Source organism: Schistocerca piceifrons, chromosome 2, assembly GCF_021461385.2.
Source record: "Schistocerca piceifrons isolate TAMUIC-IGC-003096 chromosome 2, iqSchPice1.1, whole genome shotgun sequence".
NCBI classification, from domain to species: domain Eukaryota; kingdom Metazoa; phylum Arthropoda; class Insecta; order Orthoptera; family Acrididae; genus Schistocerca; species Schistocerca piceifrons.
The window spans coordinates 448,589,367-448,614,874 of record NC_060139.1 but is presented as its reverse complement, the minus strand read 5'-3'; the positions used below and the strand labels follow the sequence as shown (position 1 = coordinate 448,614,874).

The 25,508-nt window shown below is 45.6% G+C and overlaps 1 long non-coding RNA gene across 1 annotated transcript in view; it reads left to right on the top strand.

Moving 5' to 3' along the window:
• LOC124777928 overlaps nt 1-25,508 on the top strand; it is a 273,328-nt gene that overhangs the window by 135,793 nt on the left and 112,027 nt on the right. Inside the window, exon 3 of the long non-coding RNA XR_007015806.1 lies at nt 10,197-10,362. This is a non-coding gene — a long non-coding RNA (uncharacterized LOC124777928). The remainder of the gene's footprint in view (nt 1-10,196; nt 10,363-25,508) is intronic.

Below are 25,508 nucleotides of genomic sequence, written 5' to 3'. Positions count from 1 at the left end.
TAATAAACGGTCATAACGCCCATATAGTACTAGGGACAGAAAGTTGGCAGAAACCAGACGTAAACAGTAATGAAATCCTAAACTCAGATTGGAATGTATACAGCAGAGACAGACTGGACAGTGAAGGGGGAGGCGTGTTTATAGCGATAAGAAGTGCAATAGTATCGAAGGAAATTGACGGAGATCCGAAATGTGAAATGATTTGGGTCAAGGTCACGGCTAAAGCAGGCTCAGACATGGTAATTGGATGTCTTTATAGGCCTCCTGGCTCAGCAGCTGTTGTGGCTGAGCACCTGAAGGATAATTTGGAAAATATTTCGAGTAGATTTCCCCACCATGTTATAGTTCTGGGTGGAGATTTTAATTTGCCGGATATAGACTGGGAGACTCAAACGTTCATAACGGGTGGCAGGGACAAAGAATCCAGTGAAATTTATTTAAGTGCTTTATCTGAAAACTACCTTGAGCAGTTACACAGAGAACCGACTCGTGGCGATAACATATTGGACCTTCTGGTGACAAATAGACCCGAACTATTTGAAACAGTTAACGCAGAACAGGGAATCAGCGATCATAAAGCGGTTACGGCATCGATGATTTCAGCCGTAAATAGAAATATTAAAAAAGGTAGGAAGATTTTTCTGTTTAGCAAAAGTGACAAAAAGCAGATTACAGAATACCTGACGGCTCAACACAAAAGTTTTGTCTCAAGTACAGATAGTGTTGAGGATCAGTGGACAAAGTTCAAAACCATCATCCAATATGCGTTAGATGAGTATGTGCCAAGTAAGATCGTAAGAGATGGAAAAGAGCCACCGTGGTGCAACAACCGAGTTAGAAAACTGCTGCGGAAGCAAAGGGAACTTCACAGCAAACATAAACATAGCCAAAGCCTTGCAGACAAATAAAAATTACGCGAAGCGAAATGTAGTGTGAGGAGGGCTATGCGAGAGGCGTTCAATGAATTCGAAAGTAAAGTTCTATATACTGACCTGGCAGAAAATCCTAAGAAATTCTGGTCTTATGTCAAAGCGGTAGGTGGATCAAAACAAAATGTCCAGGCACTCTCTGACCAAAATGATACTGAAACAGAGGATGACGGACTAAGGGCCGACATGCTAAATGTCTTTTTCCAAAGCTGCTTCACAGAGGAAGACTGCACTGTAGTTCCTTCTCTAGATTGTCGCACAGATGACAAAATGGTAGATATCGAAATAGACGACAGAGGGATTGAGAAACAATTAAAATAGCTCAAAAGAGGAAAGGCCGCTGGACCTGATGGGATACCAGTTCGATTCTACACAGAGTACGCGAAGGAACTTGCCCCCCTTCTTGCAGCGGTGTACCGTAGGTCTCTAGAAGAGAGTAGCGTTCCAAAGGATTGGAAAAGGGCACAGGTCATCCCCGTTTCCAAGAAGGGACGTCGAACAGATGTGCAGAACTATAGACCTATATCTCTAATGTCGATCAGTTGTAGAATTTTGGAAAACGTACTGTGTTCGAGTATAATGACTTTCCTGGAGACTAGAAATCTACCCTGTAGGAATCAGCATGGGTTTCGAAAAAGACGGTCGTGTGAAACCCAGCTCGCTCTATTCGTCCACGAGACTCAGAGGGCCATAGACACGGGTTCCCAGGTAGATGCCGTGTTTCTTGACTTCCGCAAGGCGTTCGATACAGTTCCCCACAGTCGTTTAATGAACAAAGTAAGAGCATATGGACTATCAGACCAATTGTGTGATTGGATTGAGGAGTTCCTAGATAAAAGAACGCAGCATGTCATTCTCAATGGACAAAAGTCTTCCGAAGTAAGAGTGATTTCAGGTGTGCCACAGGGTAGTGTCATGGGACCGTTGTTGTTCACAATATACATAAATGACCTGGTGGATGACATCGGAAGTTCACTGGGGCTTTTTGCAGATGATACTGTGGTGTATCGAGAGGTTGTAACGATGGAAGATTGTACTGAAATGCAGGAGGATCTGCAGCGAATTGACGCATGGTGCAAGGAATGGCAATTGAATCTCAATGTAGACAAGCGTAATGTGCTGCGAATACATAGAAAGATAGATCCCTTATCATTTAGCTACAAAATAGCAGGTCAGCAACTGGAAGCAGTTAATTCCATAAATTATCTGGGAGTACGCATTAGGAGTGATTTAAAATGGAATGATCATATAAAGTTGATCGTCGGTAAAGCAGATGCCACACTGAGATTCATTGGAAGAATCCTAAGGAAATGCAATCCGAAAACAAAGGGAGTAGGTTACAGTACGCTTGTTCACCCACTGCTTGAATACTGCTCAGCGGTGTGGGATCCGTACCAGATAGGTTTGATAGAAGAGATAGAGAAGATCCAACGGAGAGCAGCGCGCTTCGTTACAGGATCATTTAGTAATCGCGAAAGCGTTACGGAGGAGATGGATAAACTCCAGTGGAAGACTCCGCAGGAGAGACGCTCAGTAGCTCGGTATGGGCCTTTGTTAAAGTTTCGAGAACATACCTTCACCGAAGAGTCCAGCAGTATATTGCTCCCTCCTACGTATATCTCGCGAAGAGACCATGAGGATAAAATCAGAGAGATTAGAGCCCAAACAGAAGCATACAGACAATCCTTCTTTCCACGAACAATACGAGACTGTAATAGAAGGGAGAACCGATAGAGGTACTCAGGGTACCCTCCGCCACACACCGTCAGGTGGCTTGCGGAGTATGGATGTAGATGTAGATTATTACTTTGAGCAATTTTTTTCTCTGGTTTCTTAATGTGTACGGCAAAGATCAGCTAAGAACCAAAGGAGAGGAAAAAAACAATGCCTTCAAGTATTTGTCTCTCTTTATATAATATTTTCAGTAGGCCTGTTTTCTTGCGTGGCCATAAAATTTCTTTTGTTTGCTAGGGCAAATTTTGATATGTTAATGTTGGAAAAACTGTTGTGGCTGGTGACATACAGAATTTAATCATAGACTGTTCTCTGTCACGAATGAAAAGATTACCGCTTTACATAACCCAATCTTGCAGATTAATCGGAGGAGCCCATTTTTGATAAAATGTCAGAATTATGCTGAATAGTAAGACCACATGTCATTTCTGTCAGCTTGACCTTAAACCGATATAATCGTATTGATTCACCTTCATCTCCAGTTAAACACTTTAGTTAACACAGGAATAATAGTGTCGTCGGCAGCAGCTATAGTATTACAGAACCACACTGACAGTGATGTAAGTGATGGTGATGTAACTCTGTAAACAGCAGATTTAACACATTTAAATTTTGTACTTCGTGCGAACCACTTACGACACATCAGGTTTCAGATTGTTTACTTACAGAGGGTTAAAAATGCTTCGTATTCCAGAAGGTGTACTTGTCGATTTCCTTTGAACTTATTTCCTTCATATGATCCCTCACCCCGTGCCCCCGTCCCTCCCCACTCCATCCGCAGCCCCCACCCACCCACCCACACACACACACACACACACACACGCACAGAGACATGCCTCCCAGCGTCCCAGGTTTTTGAGGTCAAGAGGATCTTTCACTAAATTTCTAGAGATAAGGGAACAATGATCGGAAGTGAATATTTCAGCCGATATCAAATCCTTAATGAGTAATGCGTGTGAGGCACGTAATATTAAACTGATTTTGTTGCATAACGACGAACTGCCTTCTGCTTCGACGCTGGGAACGCAGAGTCCTCTTTGACGTTTACGTAGTGTAGGTTATATTTGTTACTTTCCGTGACTAGTAATCGGCGACATAGTATTATTATTACAAGAGGCTGAAGACATGCATGCACCGTATCGAGCAGCCGAATATTGTGCCTGGCATAATGTCTCTAATTATTTCTTTGCCTTTACCTATCTATGCCTGGACAATCATTCCTATTATAACATTTGTTTTTATTGTGGAAAGGCGTCACCAGATTGTGTTTACCTTGCTCGAGGAAAATGGCAACGTCATCAAACAAATGCCGAAGACTTAGTTGTAAAATTTTTCGAAGACGGTAAAATAAGCCGGATTAATAGAAATAAAGAAGATATTTACGAGGGCGCGTTGGAAACCAACGTCTCCGATCTAGAGCCTCCGAATTGCACGAGTATCACGTAACATGGCGGTGTGTAACGTAATTATGTCGCGTGAGAAAGCCTCGCGGAGTACCGCAAGGTTAGAGGCGTCGTATCACGGATTGCGCGGCCGCTCCCACGGGAGGTTCGAGTCCTCTTTCGGGCATGGGTGTGTGTGTTGTTCTTAGCAAAATTTAATTTAAGATAGTTTTAGTAGTGTGTAAGTCTAGGGACCGATGACCTCAGCAGTTTGGTCCCATAGAAATTCACACAGATCTGAACATTTTCGCGTGAGAAACGGCGTGCTGTAACCGAGTTTCGAATTCGAAGAGTTCATCCACACGGAGAACCCCCTCTTTAAGCATGGCAATGCCAGACTACACACGAGCACTGCGACCTCTGCAACAATTCGACGCCTTGCCTCCACTGTCATCGATCATCCTCCATACAGTCCACTCTTGGCCACATTAGACCTTCATCTGTTTCAGATCTTAAATACAACATTCGGGCATTTCGCTGTGACAGTGATGAAGCGTATTTTTTTCTGATAGTGATATAGCGGTGAAAGCAGGGGTGAAGTTGTGGCTACCGTAACGAAGTCAAACATTCTAGAGCGACGGTATTACCAAGCCGGTCTTTCGTTGCGGCAAATGTGTTCACCGCCAGCGTGACTATGTTGTGAAATAAATACGTGAAGAATAAAGATGTAGGATGTTAATAACGTGCGTTATTTTATTTGCAAAGCTTTAAGAACTTGCACACACAAAAAAATGGGAGACATTACTTTTCTGCACGCCCTCGTATATCACGAACTCGCCTACTTATTCGGAGGAAAAGTTACAATTCGAAATGTGGCGTAATAGAACCTTTATATATGATGTTTCGTCTTTGAGACAAACTTCAAGGAGATGTAGATCACAATCATGGGGAACAACTTCTGTTGGAGGCAAAATGTTCGTAGACGCTTCCCAGAGACACAAGCCTTCCTTTAGTATCTACTGGCCTGGGGCGATGCTACTTCACCGTACTGGCAGGCTCAACTAACGAAGTACACTGCGTGCTATCTACCCTAGTGAAGCCGGCCGAAGTGGCCGTGCGGTTAAAGGCGCTGCAGTCTGGAACCGCAAGACCGCTCCGGTCGCAGGTTCGAATCCTGCCTCGGGCATGGATATTTGTGATGTCCTTAGGTTAGTTAGGTTTAACTAGTTCTAAGTTCTCGGGGACTAATGACCTCAGCAGTTGAGTCCCATAGTGCTCAGAGCCATTTGAACCATACCCTAGTGAACTGATGGAACATTATCAACAAGAAAACCATGAGACTCTCTGAGCGGAGAAAGCTAGTTTAGAAGCGAATCACGAACTTCGATCTTGCGTGGCTTACTTCTTTTATAGGGAGCAGATGACTGAATGATATTGCGGGCTTTCAGTTCAATAAATGATGTGTGAGGTGACTCTCAACTACGTACCCTCAGACTCAGAGTTGAAATATTAAAAGTTTCAGCTGGTTTCGTTGTCTAGGGGCTGGGATATGTAGTTGCCAAATTACAAGCAAAATACTGCTGAGTCTACACTATACAATATGAATATGCACATGACTCGAATGGTCGAAGGTTGCTATCACCCGGCAATTGCAAATTTTGTACGTAACATGGACGTTTATGAATGAAAGATTGCAATTAAATAAATTCTGCTATTTTTAACCACTTTAAATGATGAGTGCAATAGTAGAAGCACCTTTAAGAATGTGACTTATTACTGTAAATACTTATTGGTGTCGATGGTCCGGCAATTAAACGTAAGTTTACTAACAAGGAAACAATAGATTCCTACTGCATGTAATTAGTTATGAACAACAACATAGTTCGCGAGATATTCATTTTTAAACGCATACTACGTCTTCACTGCAGAAGCCGCGAAAATCTCACAAGTGCACAAGTCGGCACTACGAAATATTTATATCTCCCATGACTACGTGCAAATTGCTCCACTTTCCAAGTCTCCCCCGCGACAAGGCGTCCGTCGCACCGTCACGTCCAGCACTTGCTCTGTCCTGTGCGACTCTGCCTCGCCCTGCCCTTTCCAGAACTGCCTCCCTCCTCTCTCGAAACGATGCTGCTCCCCCACTTCCGTAGTCGCTTGCTGTAGTAATTAGCGCTGTGATTGGCTAGAGCGCTCCCGCCCTGTCTTCAAGCCAAAGCACATTCACAAACATAATGAAACACATTCGAAATACTGGATTTACATGTAAATAACTTGAAATTCAGTAAATATCCCTACAGCTGGACCATAAACACGCTCTAACATACATTAATAAATACATAAACAAATTAAATAAACGTATATCAAAGAAATAGTAAGCAAGCGTAGGCCAGTAGCCTAATTTCTCTGTGCTTCCTACAACACAATGAATATTTGACCAATTTCTCCATTAATAGTATATGTTCTATATAAAGAAAGACATAGACGAATAGCATGCTGCTACCGTTCTTTTGTCACGCTGTGGAGTACTTATGGCCTGACGCGGTCGATAGTAATCGGCCACTTTGACGTTCAATAATCCATGTACTATTCAATTTAGATGCCTGTAATTTATACCAATTTAGGTTTACACTAATAGCTTTCTAAAGACGCGTCGATCGACGAAATCTGATGAACCGTTTATATTTTGGAAATTCGTTGCTGGGTGTTACTTGTATAGTTTACTGTCAGACACTAAACTTTAAGATAATAAAGATATTGAAAATCTGATTACACCATAAGTCGGTTGGGGTTGTTTGGGGAAGGAGACCAGACAGCGAGGTCATCGGTCTCATCGGATTAGGGAAGGACGGGGAAGGAAGTCGGCCGTGCCCTGTGAAAGGAACCATCCCGGCATTTGCCTGGAGCGATTTAGGGAAACACCATAAGTATCGTCGTGCTAATAATAGTAATGAACACGTTTCTTTTTGAGGTATCATGATTCATCTGGCTACTATTAATTTCTATAAGAACTGTGAAATGTCTGCCATGATAGTTTCACAAAGTTCACCATCTTTGGCACTCTCGGCATACAAGTCTCTTTCATCGATACAGCGTCACCAAGGAATTCCAAGCCACGTGCTCGGCCTGGAACATGCGCTGGGACTACCCCTCTTGTCCGCCTAACGTTCGGTAACACGTGTTTGCTGCTATGCCCCCGCTTGCCGAGCGGCCCGTGCGGCCACGCCATCTCCAAACTTAGAATATTTCCAGGGCATCACAACTCGCCCTTTACCATACAATGTGCAAAACAAAACAAAAAAAATTGCTCTGAGCACTATGGGACTTAACATCTGAGGTCATCAGTCCCCTAGAACTTAGAACTACTTAAACCTAACTAACCTAAGGACATCACACACATCCATGCCCAAGGCAGGTTTCGAACCTGCGACCGTAGCGGTCGCGCGGTTCCGGACTGAAGAGCCTAGAACCGCTCTGCCATAGCGGCCAGCTGGAAATAGAAGAATTGTTTTCTGTTAGTAAGAAAATTACTGTTAAAGCAGAATTGGACGTGCCCATTCTATAGAACGGTCCCATTTTAATCTGGTTTTTATTGGCATGTATTAACAGGGACAGTAAGACATGAATAACAACCAGCAGGCTACTCCAGCAGCGATTGAGCCTCGCTGTTGCCTGGTGGTAGCAATCAGCGGGCCCAGGGCACTGGTTATTTTTCGTATTTTATTGTCTCTGTCAACACATATCGATAACATGAGTGCCCCACCTGACTAATTTGGGACGGCTCTATCGAACGGGCAGGTAAAAACTGCTTTAAATATTACCTTGTTTATAATAGGAAAGAAACCCACATTTTCCGTCGGCACTGGGTGTCACGTGATATATATGATGAACAGTATTCGTTTGGGCTGCCTCCAGTGAGACATTACAGAAACGAAATTGAAAATATCTGCCGATACACCTGAGAAAATGGGATATGGCGCCTGACGACTCACAGGAGGCACACCTACATATATTCTTTCTTGTATTGCGTCCATATAACGAAAGACAACCATCTCGTCTCCGTCAGACAAAAGCAGAAAACGGTAGGAGCTATATAACTGCTCTGGTATAGCATCTCAACCGAAAAGTGCCATCATGAAACACCAACAGTCTCTGACAAAACTACATGGAACGATTATTGTCACTGATGTGAGAAGTCAGTATATAGCTCTGGAAAGCATTTACTCGTAAGGAAAACCAACTTGTTAGGATTCAAAGTTTATGATATTACTCTGTACAGACAGTTCGCTGACACACTGCTTTTTGCACTGACTTTGAAAAACGTGTATCATGATAAATTCATGTCTGGTGCAGGTACAAACGATTATACTTTTGACAGCAAGGACCGTATAACGTTATGTAATGTCGCTAAGTTCCCTGAGGATAACCGCTTGACCTAAAAGGGCTGTATGTGAATGCATATGCACTATACAGCTGTTTTGGTGGCGTTCTTTAAATACTCGTACACTAAAACTGGCAGCACAGATTCCAAAGAATACTTTGAACTATGTTGTGAATGCTGGTAGTCGTTTGGACGGTTTCTACTTGTTTCAACTGTTGCTGCATGGTGTAAGTTGTTTATTTCAATAATATATTAAATATTTAATTCTAACATTTATTTCCTCGTCCGCAAGTACTCAGCAGGGAACCTCCTACTATTTATGTAACTGTTAGACAGAAGGAACGTGGCAGACAGTATAAGCACACAATGAAGCGCCAAAGAAACTGGTATAGGCATGCGTATTCAAATACAGAAGTTTGTAAACAAGCAGAATACGGCGCTGCTGTCGGCGACGCCTTTGTGAGACAACAAGTGTCTGGCGCAGTTGTTAGATCGGTTACTGCTTCTACAATTGCAGGTTCTCAAGGTTTAAGTGAGTCTGAACGTGATGTTATAGTCGGCGCATGAGAGATGGGACACAGCATCTTCAAGGCAGCAAGGCAGCAACGAAGTGGGGATTCTCCCGTACGAATTTCACGGTGTACCGTGAACATCAGGAATCCGGAAAAATATCAAATCTCCGACACCGCTGCGGTGAAAAAAAATCCTTCAAGAACGGGACCAACGATGACTGAAGAGGATCGTTCAACGTGACACAAGTGCAATCCTTCCGCAAGTTGTTGCAGATTTCAATGCTGGGTCATCACGAAGTGTCAGTGTGCGAACCATTCAACGGAAGTCATCGATATGAGCTTTCGGAGCCGAAGGCGCACTCGTGCACCCTTGGTGACTGCACGACACAGAGCTTTACGCCTCGCCTGGGCCCATCAACACCCCTATTGGGCTGCTGATGACTAGAAACATGTTGCCTGGTCGGACGAGTATCGTTTAAAATTATACCGAGTGGATGGACGTGTACAGGTATGGAGACCACCTCATGAATCCACTGACCCTGCTTGTCACCAGGGGTCTGTTCAACCTGGTGAAGACTCTGTAATGGTGTGCGCCGTGTGCAGTTGGAGTGATATGGGACCTCTGATACGTCTAGATACGACTCTGACAGGAGACACGTACGTAAGCATCCTGTGTGATCGCCGGAATCCATTCATGTCCATTGTGCATTCCGACGGACATGGGCAATTCCAGCTGGACAATGCGGCAACCCACACATCCAGAATTGCCACAGAGTGGCTCCAGGAACACTCTTCTGAATTTAAACACTTCCGCTGGCTACGAAGCTCCCCAGATATGAACATTATTGAGCATATCTTGGATGCATTGCAAGGTGCTGTGTAGAAGAGATCTCCATTCCCTCGTACTCTTACGGATTTATGGACAGCCCTGCAGGATTCGTGGTGTCAGTTCCCTCCGGCACTACTGCAGACACTAGCCGAGTCCATGCAACATCGAGCTGGGGCCTTCTGCGCTCTAGCGGAGGCCCTATACGATATTAGGTGGGTGTACCAGTTTCTTTGGCTCTTCAGTGTATATCGACGTTTTCTAGAGCAGTGTACTTTATAACCACATCCATATAATACTAAGTGGCAATACATCTTTCAGTCAACATAGTTTTTGTTTACGCCTGTCACTTCGCTATTCTGTATTCTTTCAGCATCGGATCATTGTTAATATGGATTACAGCATATATGTTGTGGTTTATATTCTTCACAGGACTCCTTCGCTGCCGTCGTCAACACCGTCACTGCCACATCTGCGTTCGCTGAGCGAGACGTTCGTGGACGACGCTGAGGCTGTGTGCTAGTAGCCGAGGTCAGCTCAGCGGCGGCTGAAGCGAGCTGACTCAGCGGGCAGCCCAGCAGGGCAGGGCGCGCCACAGGTAGGCCCCGAGCTCCCCCTCTACGTCCCAGTTATATTGGCAACCGTCATACCCCGCAAACCTAGTACGAGACGCTCTTTGCGCTATTTTCATCAAGACAATATCCGAACGAAATAACGACTGCAGTCCCAGTCGCTATCCGACTGGGAATATCCCAAATGCGTTGTGAGAAGTAATTACACGTAAAATACTCTAACCAGATGTTTCATGTTAATGTAAGAACGAGAGCAAGGGTCTAATGTCTCATGTAACGTCCAGATGTCACTAATTTACATACTGCTACTGTTGTTGTGGTCTTCAGTTCGCAGACTGCTTTGATGCAGCTCTCCATGCCACTTCATCTCCTTTAACTACTGCAACCTATAGGGTGACAATTATTGAACTATATGAAATAAAATTGTCATAACTTCTGAACGCTTTGCGTTAGGACGTTCAGACCACACGGTTGGCCGCGGGGCGTGATGGGAACTAGTACGCGCTGCATGGTTTGGTTTAGCGACGAAGCCCACTTTCATTTCGATGGGTTCGCCAACAATCAAAATTGGCGCATTTGGCGGACTGAGATTCCGCCTTTCGCGATCGAGAAGTTTCTTCAACCTCAACGGCTTACTGCGTGGTGTGCAACGTTCAGTCACGGAATAATCGGTCCGATATACACTCGTCAAATGGTCGTACGGGAAAATTTCCACTTCATCGCTACCTCGAAGATGCTGTGTGCCATCGCCCGTGCGCCAACTATAACACGACGTTCAACCTCACTTAAATCTTTATAACCTGCAATTGTAGCAGCAGTAACCGATCTAACAACTGCGCCAGACACTTGCCTTATATAGGCGTTGCCGAACGCAGCGCTGTATTTTGCCTGTACGTATCTTTGTATTTGAATACGCATGACTATACCAGTTTCTTTGGCGCTTCAGTGTATGTCAACGGTATTTTCTTCTCCAGTAATTTTTCAGTTGCTGTTGACATTTTGCACTTTATATCCTGTCTATTTAGGTCAACATCAGTTATTTTGTAGCCCAATACCGTAACTCGTCTATTACTTTTAGTGTCTCATTTCTTAACCTAATTCTCCCAGGATCGCTTGATTTAATTCGACTCGACCCCATTACACTTGTCTTACTTTTATTTATGTTTGTCATATAATTTCTTTTCAAGAAACTAACAATTCCATTTAACTGTGGTTCCAAGTCTTGTGCTGTCCATGGCAAAATTACTGCATCGTCGAGAACCTCAAAGTTTTTAATTCTTCTCCTTGAACTTGAGTCACCTTTCCAAATTTGTCTTTGATTTCTTTTCCTGCTTCTCAGTCTGCGGACTGAATAATAACGGAGATGCTACACTCCTTTCTCAACCACTGTCTCCCTTCCATATCTTCGACTCTTGTAATTGCAGTCTGATTTCTATATAATTGTATATAATTTTTCGATCACTAGCAAGAACTCCAGAGTTCTTGCTAGTGCACCCTCAGCACCGAATCTCACACCTTACGACTTCCATCCGTTTGGCCCAAGAATAATGCACTCCACGGAAAGCAGTACATGGGATGATGGGCAGGCTGTTGATGCAGCAAGACGGCTCTGTTACTCTAGTAATTAAGATATTACCGTAATGCACTCAAATAATCTTCGAGCGACACAATGTTAAATTTACTGTGATGACAGCACCTTAAATGCCTTTTCATATCTCTTGTCTCTAGTTTGTGAGATAATAGCCTGAGAGTATTATGTTACGAAATAGCTCTTAAGTGAGAAAACATGTGAAACATAGCGAATTTCTCTGGAATGTGTAACAGCAGATGTAATAGTCTCATTGTGTTACGTAAGGAATTCACTGAGAATAGTACAAAGAGATGCTTATGCTGAAAAATCACTCTATTAGTTTACATGAACGTCTACTTTTAACAACAAGAAAAATTCACAATTGTTTTATGAATTGCTTTAATGGTTATTTTTCTCTCTTCTTCTATTTCTTGCCCTTTACTTCCATATCTTGACGGAGTCGGCACTTTAATTCTCGGAAATGCCAATGGTAGTGAAAGAGGATAGCTGGATGCCCTTCCTGGCGCCACACCTTTTCTGCACGGTACGGAGTTTTTACACCCCCAACTGTCTGTCTCTAGTGTTGTCCCATTTGAAAGTGTGCGAACGTTGTCGTAATTCTTTGCGAAGTGCGTAACTGAGGTGGGACGTGGGTACTGCTACGGTGTTCTCCTAGTCGGATGTGCGAAACAGCCGGCAAGCCACAACCAGACTGGCCGGTACACAGGCACTAGTTAATACGCCGAACGGATACGATCCGGGACCGCCGTGCCTCCCTGAATCAGCTTGCTAACGCGCGAGGTTATGCGGCCAGGTAACTGCATTAACGTCAATGAAAATTAATGTCAGATTGTTTCACATATTTTGTGCTTTCACAGTCTGTGGACCACAATGAAACACACAAATTTCTACGATAGTGGACGTAATCGCCTTGAGAGATTCAGCAGCTGTATAGATATTTAAAATAATTCTTATTTATTGTTCCGTCTCAGTTGCAAATGACTATTAATAAATCGAAGTCTGATCAGTGAATATACTAACATGCCTCTATTTTCTGTTTCCTGTGATTTCACCTCTTCTAGCCGGCCGTGGTGGCCGAGCGGTTCTAGGCGCTACAGTCTGGAACCGCGCGACCACTACGTTCGCAGGTTTGAATCCTGCCTCGGGCATGGATGTGTGTGATGTCCTTAGGTTAGTTAGGTTTAAGTAGTTCTAAGTTCTAGGGAACTGATGGCCTCAGATGTTAAGTCCCATAGTGCTCAGAGCCATTTTTTGAATTGCCCAAGACCATCGCAATGCACAATGGACATAAATGGATTCGGGTGATCACTCAGGACGCTTACGTACGTGTCACCTGTCAGAGTCGTATCTAGAGGTGTCAGGAGTCCATACACTCCAACTGAACAAGCCCCACACCATTACAGAGTCTTCATCAGTTTGAACAGTCCCTTGCTAACATGCGGGGTGCATGGATTCATCAGGTTGTCTCCTTACCCGTACAAGTCAATCAGCTATATACAATTTGAAACGAGACTCGTCCGAACCCGCCAACATGTTTCCAGCCATCAACAGTCCAACGTCGGTGTTGAAGGGCGCAGGCGAGGCGCAAAACTTCGTGTTGTGCAATCATCAAGAGTACACGAGTGGGCCTTCGGCTCCGGAAGTCCACGTCGATGATGTTTCGTTGAATGGTCCGCACGCTGACACTTTTTGACGACCCAGTCAGCCTGAATGTAGAACTACAGAGTTTTTAATTTCAAGTTTAATGTCGGATAACAATTCACAAAAGAAATGTTTTTTGTGTTACGTAATTGCGACGGCCGCTATGGCCGAGCAGTTCTAGGTAATTCAGTCCAGAACCGCGCTGCTACTACGGTCGCAGGCTCGAATTCTGCCTCGGCCATGGATGTGTGTGATGTCCTTAGGTTAGTTAGGTTTAAGTAGTTCTAAGTCTAGGGGAGTGATGACCTGAGATATTAAGTCCCATAGTGCTTGGAGACATTTGAACCATTTTGTTACTTAGAGATTTACAGTTTTAGGATTTTTTCCTTTGGTTGTACTGTGAAACCTTGCGTCCTCCCAGATTTAATGATTCTAGGCCGACGGGAAGTACGCTATAGTTTTCATGAGTGAGTTTCAAATAGCTCTAAGCACTATGGGACTTAACATCTGTGGTCATTAGTCCTCTAGACTTAGAACTGCTTAAACCTAACCAACCTAAGGACATCCACGTCCGAGGTAGGATACGAACCTGCGACCGTAGCAGCAGTTCGGTTCCGGACTGAAGCACCTAGAACCGCTCGGCCACAAAGGCCGGCTGAGTGAGCTTGCGAATATCAAAATATGTGATGTAAATGGCATTATCTTTGGACTGGATTGACTTAAAACCTTCAATTTTGTACATCGCCAAGATGCCATAGGCTTCATTCAGTACGTGATATAATTTTCAACTTGATACGTCTACCCGTTTTTGACAAAAATGGGGTCTGAACAGTCGGACAGACAGACAGACAGACAGACAGACTGACTGACGGACGGACGACAAAGCGATCCTATAAGGGTTGCCTTTTTACCAAATCAGACACGGAAACCAAAAAAAAAAAAAAAAATAAACGTTGGTCTAGTGAGCCAAACGTGACCGATGAACGTTGCATCCAATCTGCACTGTACTAATCTCCTACAACTCCTCTTTGGACATCTACAAGCTTGATATCTCGTTGGTCTGCTGGCGCTATTTTGTAGTTATCTTGTGGTATTAGTTTGCCGAAGAATGGCCGTATCTTAAAGAGCATCAGAATACACAGACTTTCTGCTGTCGGACACCACTATTACCTAGAGACAATATGTATTTTTTTAAAAGGCTGGAGTTATCTCTGCAGCTCACATTAATCTACTGAAAACACCAGTCCGATTTTATCAACCTTTGTGGAGATGTTCATAGTGTAACAGATGTTAGATAGTTTCATTCCCTTCATAGCTGACCTTCTTCATTCACACTAGGGTGAGGTGCGATCCCCCACGGGAACGATTACTGTGCCAGATACTGACCAGCGTTCAGTTTCGCTTCCACAGTCCTGTTGAGCCGTTGAGTACCTCGCCACAGCACGATTCCAGGAACTGAAGAGGGTCGGGAATTGCTTTCTGTGACGTTTCACCAGGTCGTCTACGGACGCGTTGGCGTCGATCTGACCGCCTGAAATAGAAGCGTGACTCATTGCTGAACGCTCAATGCCATTTGGTCAGCACCCGTTATACAATGATTGCACTACAGCCAACGATTTGGTGCGATCGGTCAGTATGATGCTGGGGTGTCCCTCATGATCCTGATTTGACCTTTCTCGAAGTTCGAAAGGCGGCGGCAACTCCATTTGTACGTCCTCCGGGAATACTGAGTTGCGATATCCACGTGAGAATTTCCAGTGGCGTTAGAAGCGCCCAATACCTATAACGAACTCACACCATTCTTCCTTTGTAGGAATGGCTTTTCGCTACACTGAATACAATTTGGCTAAAGGATGAAATGTTAATCAACATTTTGCACAGACATGGAGACGCTGTAGTATCACTTTTGTTGCGTTCGGCGGGCTGTTAATGGTGTAACTCCTTCGATGAAGCGTATATCTTGCACTGGCTAATGTGTGTGCGTGTGTGTGTGTGTGTGTGTGTGTGTGTGTGTGTGTAGATTACCCTTGAGGCGCATGACATGAACGCAGATGATTCTAGTACAGTGTTCAGACTTTGACATCTTGCTTGATTATATATGAATGACTAATAGTCATGCTGAGGGAACCTTGCTCATGTCAGTGAGGCGTGCCTGGCAAGATGGCGCAGCGGAGCGCGCAGGAGCCGCGCACGGTGGCCGATGGCCGATCGGCGGCGTGCGTCACGCGCCGTGACTCAGCCAGCGCCTGCATTCGCGTGTGCGGAATACGCAGGACGTCTCATCACCCAACCCGGGCCTTCTGCTTTCCCAACCGTTATGCGCAGCTCCAGGCAAAGGTCATGCACCTCGACGATACGACGACTACCTTCCAGTCTTCGTGTCACTTCCGCTGTCACATTTGTCGCCTATCTTCAGCTAATGCATCCCCTCAGCCTCTCGGATATTTGAATGACCTGTCGAAGGGTGCCAACAGTATTAATAACTAACCCTAAAATACTATAACCATACCTTGGCCAATTCGACTACCAGACCTAGGTTTGGCCAGAAAAATTGCTAAATGCGACGCAGTGGTGGAATTATAAACCCTTTACTGTAGAAAAGTTAAAGAAAAATACATATCACGCTTTACACTGTCCCTCCATTGCAATAAATCACAAAAACTCACATCGCATAGGTCCACAAACGAAAGGGCGTTGATATACAAGGATCGTTCAACAAGTAATGTCTCACATTTTTTTTAAAATCATTAATATACACCTACAAACGTCCTTTTTAGACTTCAAATTTGGTGTTTATTCTGTGCGCCGGTGAACTTTTGAACCGTTCTGGCAGATGGCAGTGCCGTAGTACAACGTCAAACTGGCGCCTACATACGACTCGCGTTACAAGCAGCATGCTGTTATTGAATTCTTGTGTGCAGAAAAAGAAACCGTGGTGAACATCCATAAACGTTTGTGTGTAGTGCATGCCTATGCTGCAGTTGATATGAGCACAGTTGGGGAATGGGTAAAGTAACTTACAGTCTCAGGAAATACAGAAACAGAGCTCCACGATCAACCACACTCGGGACGTCCTGTCACAGACACTTCTCCAGACATGCCATTATTCGTGCCGACCGGCGCATCACAACTCGACAATTGGCTCCACAGTTGTCGATAAGCATTGTAAGTGCGTCTTCGATGATCGAGACTCTCGGATATTCAAAGAGGTTCTCACGATGGGTTCCACGAATGCTCACCATAATTGTTGGAGCTTAAAGCTTCTCTATAGGGAACACACTTTGAAGATGACGAGAGTGTCAGTCATGCAGTGAAAACGTAGGACAAGAGCTTTTACCAGCAGGGAATACGTGCTCTTCCACAACGTTGGTGTACGGCCATAGAACGTGATGGAGACTACGTAGAAAAATAGGAGAGGGACAAGACTTGTTGATACATATTGTCACCACATTCTCACTCTTAATAATAAGTATGTCCTGAGAAAAAAAAAGTGGGACATTACTTATTGAACGACCCTCGTACATTTTTCACCCGCCGGGAACACAATGGAATAAGTTCAAATGGCTCTGAGCATTATGGGACTTAACATCTGAGGTCATCAGTCCCCTAGAGCTTAGAACAACTTAAAGCTAACTAACTTAAGGACATCACACACATCCATGCTCGAGGAAGGATTCAAACCTGCGACCGTAGCGGTCGCGCGGTTCTAGACTGAAGCGCCTAGAACCGCTCGGTCACACCGAGCCGGCCAATGGAGTAAGTATGTAAATAAAAATTGCGTGAACTCTTACACGATAATTTGGATGATTATTGCCAGGAGTATGGAAAACAAACAATAGTTACATAAACAACAGAAGAAGAAAGTCATCTCAGAAAAATAACTGAAAACAATTTATAATGTCAAACGGGTATCCAATGGAAGTAGTCGGTCCTTGGCGAATATGGACTATGTTCATTGCTGATGGTCTACCAGCGGTTTCACGCAGACTTTTCGTTTTCCGGGTTATTCCTGTCGTAGACATTTGCTCGCCTTTGGATGGCGCCAAGACGTACTGCAAGTTGTTTCCAGAGGACGACGTTGTGGTTGTCGACTGGGAAGCTGTTCTTGCTTGAAACATTCTCTTTACATGTGTTCTGTACTTTTTCAGGCCAGTAATTTCGGGGCAAATACGAGGGTTGGAAATTAAATAGTGGCAACTATTTATTCACAACCGATACAAAAGAGCTACATGTTTGCATCTGTCACTATAGGTAGGCGTAGTATACCATTATCTGAGCCTGTTCTGTTGACGGTGCGAATGGAGCGGTCTACTGCCGGTCTAATCTCTGGAACAGTTCTGAAGCGAACGCCATTAAGTGGTTCCTTCATCTTCGGACTCAAAGTCACAAGGCCTTAAGTCCGGGAAGTATGGTGGATGGTACAGTACTTCCGAGTCCCATCGACTGAACAGAGCCGCCACAGCTTGCACTGTATGCGTTCGCGCATTGTCGTGCAGAATGATAGGTGGGTTGCGCAGAAAGTGTCGCCGCTTCTTTCGAATAGCTGGTCGCAGGTGATGCTCCAAAAACGAACAGTAATACTGAGGATTGACGGTCTGCCGTGAAGGAACGAAATGCATTAGGATAACACCGTCACAGTCGTACACGAGAATCACCATAGATTTACCCCGCTCCATTCGCACCATCACCAGAACAGGCTCTGCTAACGGTACGCTACGCCTTCCACATCGCTAACAACGGGTTCTACACATCGCTGGTGACTACTTTGAAGGACAGCAATAGGTGCAAACATGTAACTCTTTTGTATCGGTTGTGAATAACTAGTTGCCACTATTTAAGTTCCAACCCTCGTATATATGATCAAAAATATCCGGACACCTGGCTACGGTCGCGGGCTCGAATCCTGTCTCGGGCATGGATGTGTGTGATGTCCGTAGGTTAGTTAGGTTTAAGTAGTTCTGAGTTCTAGGGGACTGATGACCTTATAAGTTAAGTCCCATAGTGCTCAGAGCCATTTTTTTTTATGTCGGTCGGTGAGGCCTGGCGCGATCTCGGCGTTCCAAAACATCCCAAAAGTGTTTTGTAGGATTCACGTCAGGAATCTGTGTAGGCCAAACCATAACAGGGGTGTTATTGTCGTGTAACCACTCTGCCACAGGTCGTGCATTATGAACAGCTGCTCGATCGTGTTGAAAGATGCAATCGCCATCCCCGAATTGCTCTTCAACAGTGGGTAGCAAGAAGGTGCTTAAAACATCAATGTAGCCCTGTGCTGTGATAGTGCCACGCAAAACAAGGGGTGAAAGCCTTCTCCTTGAAAAACACGACCATCCCATAACACCGCCGCCTCCGAATTTTACTGTTGGCACTAGACACACTGGCAGATGACGTTCACTGGGCATTCTCCATATCCACATCCTGCCATCGGATCGCCACGTTGTCTATAGTGATACGTCACTCCGCACAACGTTTTTCCACTGTTCAGTCGTCCAATGTTTACGCTATTTACACCAAGAAACGCGTCGTTTGGCATTTACTGGGCGTGATGTGGCTTATGAGCAGCCCTAGTCAAATTATGGTTATATAACTGTGAAGTGTAATAGCGGAGGAACAACGACAGCTAAACCAAGTCCAAGGCCAGGGACAGGCACCGTCGAGTATAGCGGAGGGTATTTGTAAAAAATCGGATGAAATGAGCGGTAGGAATCAGTCGTGAGTTTAAAAGTACTACCAGCTATCGCGTATGGAGGTAAAAGAATGGACACAGCGGTTGATCAGTTCCTGATAAGCCACACATTTCTGTAGTGAATGCTAAGTGACACTTGAGATGGTCAAAAAAGCGACGCGACTGGACAGCGGAAGACTGAAAGAGAGGGATCTGGAGTGATGAATGACGATATACACTGTGGTAGTCCAATGGAGGTGTTTGAGTTTGGCGAATGTCCGGAATATGTTACCTGCAGTAATCTATAGTCCCAAAGTGAAGTATGGAAGATGTAGTATTACGGTATGGGTGTGTTTCTCGTGGTAGGATTGGCCCACTTATTGCGATTAAGAAAACGCTAAATGCGGAAGGTTAAAAGAAATGGCTCTGAGCACTATGGGACTTAACTTCTCAGGTTATCAGTCCCCTAGAACTTAGAACTACTTAAACCTAACTAACCTAAGGACAGCACACACAGCCATGCCCGGAGCAGGATTCGAACCTGCGACCGCAGCGGCAGCGCGGTTCCAGACTGTAGCGCCTAAACCGCTCGGCCACTCCGGCCGGCTAATGCGGAGGGATACGAATACATTTTACAGTATTGTTCACTGCGTACTGTAGAAGAACAAGGGGGGAGATGAGGATTCTTCAACATGTCTCTGGACCTGGTCATGAAGCAGCTTCTATGAGGCAACGGTTTGTGGAGAGTACCATTTCTGAAATGTACTGCCGTACCCAGAATCCCGACTGAACCGAATGGAACACCTTTGGAATGAGTGATAGTGTCGAATTCACTCCAGATACAGTGCTCAACATCACAAACTTCTCTGGTCTCGGCTCTTGAGGAAACATGGGTTGCCAGTCCTCCACAGAGAAACACTCCACTGAAATAGTCTCCACCTCAGTTCAAGCCGTGCCAAACAGACGGTGCACAGATCCCATATTAACGTTCACTAATAGATATTCGGATACGTATTAAAACAAAGGCGGGGGGGAATTATTCGAAGGGGAAGGAAAATGTACAGACAAGCAAATAATTACAATTTCAGAAACTGGACGATTTATTCAAGAGAAAGAGCTTCAGAAATTGAGCATTGAATAACACGTTGATCGACCACTGGCCCTTATGCAAGCAATTATTTGGCGTGGCATTGACTAACAGAGTCATTGGATGTCTTCCCGCAGGATATCGTGCCAAATTATGTCCAATTGGCTCGTTAGATCGTCAAAATTCCAAGTTTATTGGAGGGCACCGTCCATAATGCTCCAAACGTTCTCCATTGGGGAGATCTCCGGCGACCTTGCTGGCCAAGGTAGGGTTTGGCAAGCACGAAGATAGGAGTAGAAACACTCACTGTGTGTCGGCGGGCATTATCTTGCTGAAATGTAAGCCCAGGATGGTTTGCCATTGAGGGCAACAAAACGGGGCGTAAAACATCGTCGACGTACGACTCTGTTGTATGGGTTCCGAGGATGACAACCAAAGGGGCCTTGCTATAAAGTGAAATGGCGCCGCGGACCTCACAACTGCTTGTCAGTGAGTATTTCGGTCGACAGTCGGTTTGGTATCACAGCACTCTCCGTGGCGTCGCCAGGCATGTTGTCGGTGGTCATTGGGGCTTCATTCGAAACTGGTCTCATCAGTGAAGAGAATTGTACTAGATTAATGAGATTTCAGGCTGAAGAAGTGTCTGGAGACGCCACGGGCATCGGCGATATACCAACTTAACTGTTGTTGTTGTTGTGGTCTTCAGTCCTGAGACTGGTTTGATGCAGCTCTCCATGCTACTCTATCCTGTGCAAGCTTCTTCATCTCCCAGTACCTACTGCAACCTACATCCTTCTGAATCTGCTTAGTGTATTGATCTCTTGGTCTCCCTCTATGATTTTTACCCTCCACGCTGCCCTCCAACGCTAAATTTGTGATCCCTTGATGCCTCAAAACATGTCCTACCAACCGATCCCTTCTTCTAGTCAAGTTGTGCCACAAACTTCTCTTCTCCCCAATCCTATTCAATACTTCCTCATTAGTTACGTGGTATACCCACCTTATCTTCAGCATTCTTCTGTAGCACCACATTTCGAAAGCTTCTATTCTCTTCTTGTCCAAACTGGTTATCGTCCATGTTTCACTTCCATACATGGCTACACTCCATACGAATGCTTTCAGAAATGACTTCCTGACACTTAAATCAATACTGGATGTTAACAAATTTCTCTTCTTCAGAAACGATTTCCTTGCCATTGCCAGTCTACATTTTATATCCTCTCTACTTCGACCATCATCAGTTATTTTACTCCCTAAATAGTAAAACTCCTTTACTACTTTAAGTGTCTCATTTCCTAATCTAATCCCCTCAGCATCACCCGATTTAATTTGACTACATTCCATTATCCTCGTTTTGCTTTTGTTGATGTTCATCTTATATCCTCCTTTCAAGACACTATCCATTTCGTTCAACTGCTCTTCCAAGTCCTTTGCTGTCTCTGACAGAATTACAATGTCATCGGCGAACCTCAAAGTTTCTACTTCTTCTCCATGAATTTTAATACCAACTCCGAAATTTTCTTTTGTTTCCTTTACTGCTTGCTCAACTTAACTATCGTCACTTATACGGCTCGACTGCCAGGAGTGGTGGTGCGTGGTGCTATTTCATTTCATAGCAGGACCCCTTTGGTTGTCATCCGCGGCACCCTTACAGCAGAGCCACATGTCGACAATATTCTACACCCCGTTTCGTTTTCCTTCATGGCAAGTCACCCTGCACTTACATTTCATTTAGATAATGTCAGACCGTCCTCATGCTTCCCACATTGCTCCTTGGCCAGCAAGGTCGCTTGATCCCTCCCACGTTGAGAACGTTTAGAGCATTACGGAAAGCCGGCCGTGGTGGCCGAGCGGTTCTAGGCGCTACAGTCTGGAACCGCGGGACCGCTACGGTCGTAGGTTCGAATTCTGCATCGGGAATGGATGTGTGTGATGTCCTTAGATTAGTTGGGTTTAAGTAGTTCTAAGTTCTAGGGACTGATGACCACGGCAGATAAGTCCCATAGTTGGCGACGGTGGCGACACCTACAACGTGCTGATATGAGGAAAGTTTCCAACCGATTTCTCATACACAAACAGCAGTTGACTAGTGTTGCCTGGTGAAACATTGTTGTGATGCCTCGTGTAAGGAGGAGAAATGCGTACCATCACGTTTCCGACTTTGATAAAGGTCGGATTGTAGCCCATCACGATTGTATCGCGACATTGCTACTCGCGTTGGTCGAGATCCAATGACCAATGGAATCGGTGGGTTCAGGAGGGTAATACGGAATGCTCTGCTTGGATCTCAACGGCCTCGTATCACCAGCAGTCGGGATGACAGGCATCTTATCTGCATGGCTGTAACGGATCGTACAGCCACGTCTCGATCGCTGAGTCAACAGATGGGGACGTTTGCAAGACAACAACCATATGCACGAACAGTTCGACGACGTTTGCAGCGGCATGGACTATCAGCTCGGAGACCGTGGCTGCGGTTACCCTTGACGCTGCATAACAGGCAGGTGCGCTTGCGATGTTGTACTCGACGACGAACCTGGGTGCACGAATGGCAAAACGTCATTTTTTCGGATGAATCCAGGTTCTGTTTACAGCATCACGACGGTCGCATCCGTGTTTGGCGACATCGCGGTGAACGCACATTGGAAGCGTGGATTCGTCATCGCCGTACTGGCATATATCACCCGGCGTGATGGTATGGGGTGCCATTGGTTACAGGTCTCGGTCACCTCTTGTTCGCATTGACGGCACTTTGAACAGTGGACATTTCAGATGTGTTACGGCACGTGGCTCTACCCTTCATTCGATCCCTGCAAAACCCTACATTTCAGCAGGATAATGCACGACCGCATGTTGCAGGTCCTGTACGAGCCTTTCTGGATACAGAAAACGTTCAACTGCTGCCCTGGCCAGCACATTCCCAGATGTCTCACCAATTGGAAACGTCTGGTCAATGGTGGCCGAGCAACTGGCTCGTCACAATACGCCAGTCACTATTCTTGATGAACTGTGGTATCGTGTTGAAGCTGCATGGGCAGCTGTACCTGCACACGCCATCCAAGCTCTGTTTGACTCAATGGCCAGGGGTATCAAGGCCGTTATTACGACCAGAGGTTGTTGTTCTGGGCACTGATTTCTCAGGATCTACGAACCCAAATTGCGTGAAAATGTAATCACATGTCAGTTCTAGTATAATACATTTGTGCAATGAATACCCGTTTATCATCTGAATTTCTTCTTGGTGTAGCAATTTTAATGCCCAGTAGTATATACATGGATAATCCGTTTGTGGTGTGTCGTTACAGACACATACATATACATACATACAGGGAGTGGCAACTGACCCTTAACATAGACAAATGTAATGTATTGCGAATACATAGAAAGAAGGATCCTTTATTGTATGATTATATGATAGCGGAACAAACACTGGTAGCAGTTACTTCTGTAAAATATCTGGGAGTATGCGTACGGAACGATTTGAAGTGGAATGATCATATAAAATTAATTGTTGGTAAGGCGGGTACCAGGTTGAGATTCATTGGGAGAGTGCTTAGAAAATGTAGTCCATCAACAAAGGAGGTGGCTTACAAAACACTCGTTCGACCTATACTTGAGTATTGCTCATCAGTGTGGGATCCGTACCAGGTCGGGTTGACGGAGGAGATAGAGAAGATCCAAAGAAGAGCGGCGCGTTTCGTCACTGGGTTATTTGGTAACCGTGATAGCGTTACGGAGATGTTTAATAAACTCAAGTGGCAGACTCTGCAAGAGAGGCGCTCTGCATCGCGGTGTAGCTTGCTCGCCAGGTTTCGAGAGGGTGCGTTTCTGGATGAGGTATCGAATATATTGCTTCCCCCTACTTATACTTCCCGAGGAGATCACGAATGTAAAATTAGAGAGATTAGAGCGCGCACGGAGGCTTTCAGACAGTCGTTCTTCCCGCGAACCATACGCGACTGGAACAGGAAAGGGAGGTAATGACAGTGGCACGTAAAGTGCCCTCCGCCACACACCGTTGGGTGGCTTGCGGAGTATCAATGTAGATGTAGATGTACATACATAATACATATACACACACACACACACACACACACACACACACACATATATACACTCCTGGAAATGGAAAAAAGAACACATTGACACCGGTGTGTCAGACCCACCATACTTGCTCCGGACACTGCGAGAGGGCTGTACAAGCAATGATCACACGCACGGCACAGCGGACACACCAGGAACCGCGGTGTTGGCCGTCGAATGGCGCTAGCTGCGCAGCATTTGTGCACCGCCGCCGCCAGTGTCAGCCAGTTTGCCGTGGCATACGGAGCTCCATCGCAGTCTTTAACACTGGTAGCATGCCGCGACAGCGTGGACGTGAACCGTATGTGCAGTTGACGGACTTTGAGCGAGGGCGTATAGTGGGCATGCGGGAGGCCGGGTGGACGTACCGCTGAATTGCTCAACACGTGGGACGTGAGGTCTCCACAGTACATCGATGTTGTCGCCAGTGGTCGGCGGAAGGTGGACGTGCCCGTCGACCTGGGACCGGACCGCAGCGACGCACGGATGCACGCCAAGACCGTAGGATCCTACGCAGTGCCGTAGGGGACCGCACCGCCACTTCCCAGCAAATTAGGGACACTGTTGCTCCTGGGGTATCGGCGAGGACCATTCGCAACCGTCTCCATGAAGCTGGGCTACGGTCCCGCACACCGTTAGGCCGTCTTCCGCTCACGCCCCAACATCGTGCAGCCCGCCTCCAGTGGTGTCGCGACAGGCGTGAATGGAGGGACGAATGGAGACGTGTCGTCTTCAGCGATGAGAGTCGCTTCTGCCTTGGTGCCAATGATGGTCGTATGCGTGTTTGGCGCCGTGCAGGTGAGCGCCACAATCAGGACTGCATACGACCGAGGCACACAGGGCCAACACCTGGCATCATGGTGTGGGGAGCGATCTCCTACACTGGCCGTACACCACTGGTGATCGTCGAGGGGACACTGAATAGTGCACGGTACATCCAAACCGTCATCGAACCCATCGTTCTACCATTCCTAGACCGGCAAGGGAACTTGCTGTTCCAACAGGACAATGCACGTCCGCATGTATCCCGTGCCACCCAACGTGCTCTAGAAGGTGTAAGTCAACTACCCTGGCCAGCAAGATCTCCGGATCTGTCCCCCATTGA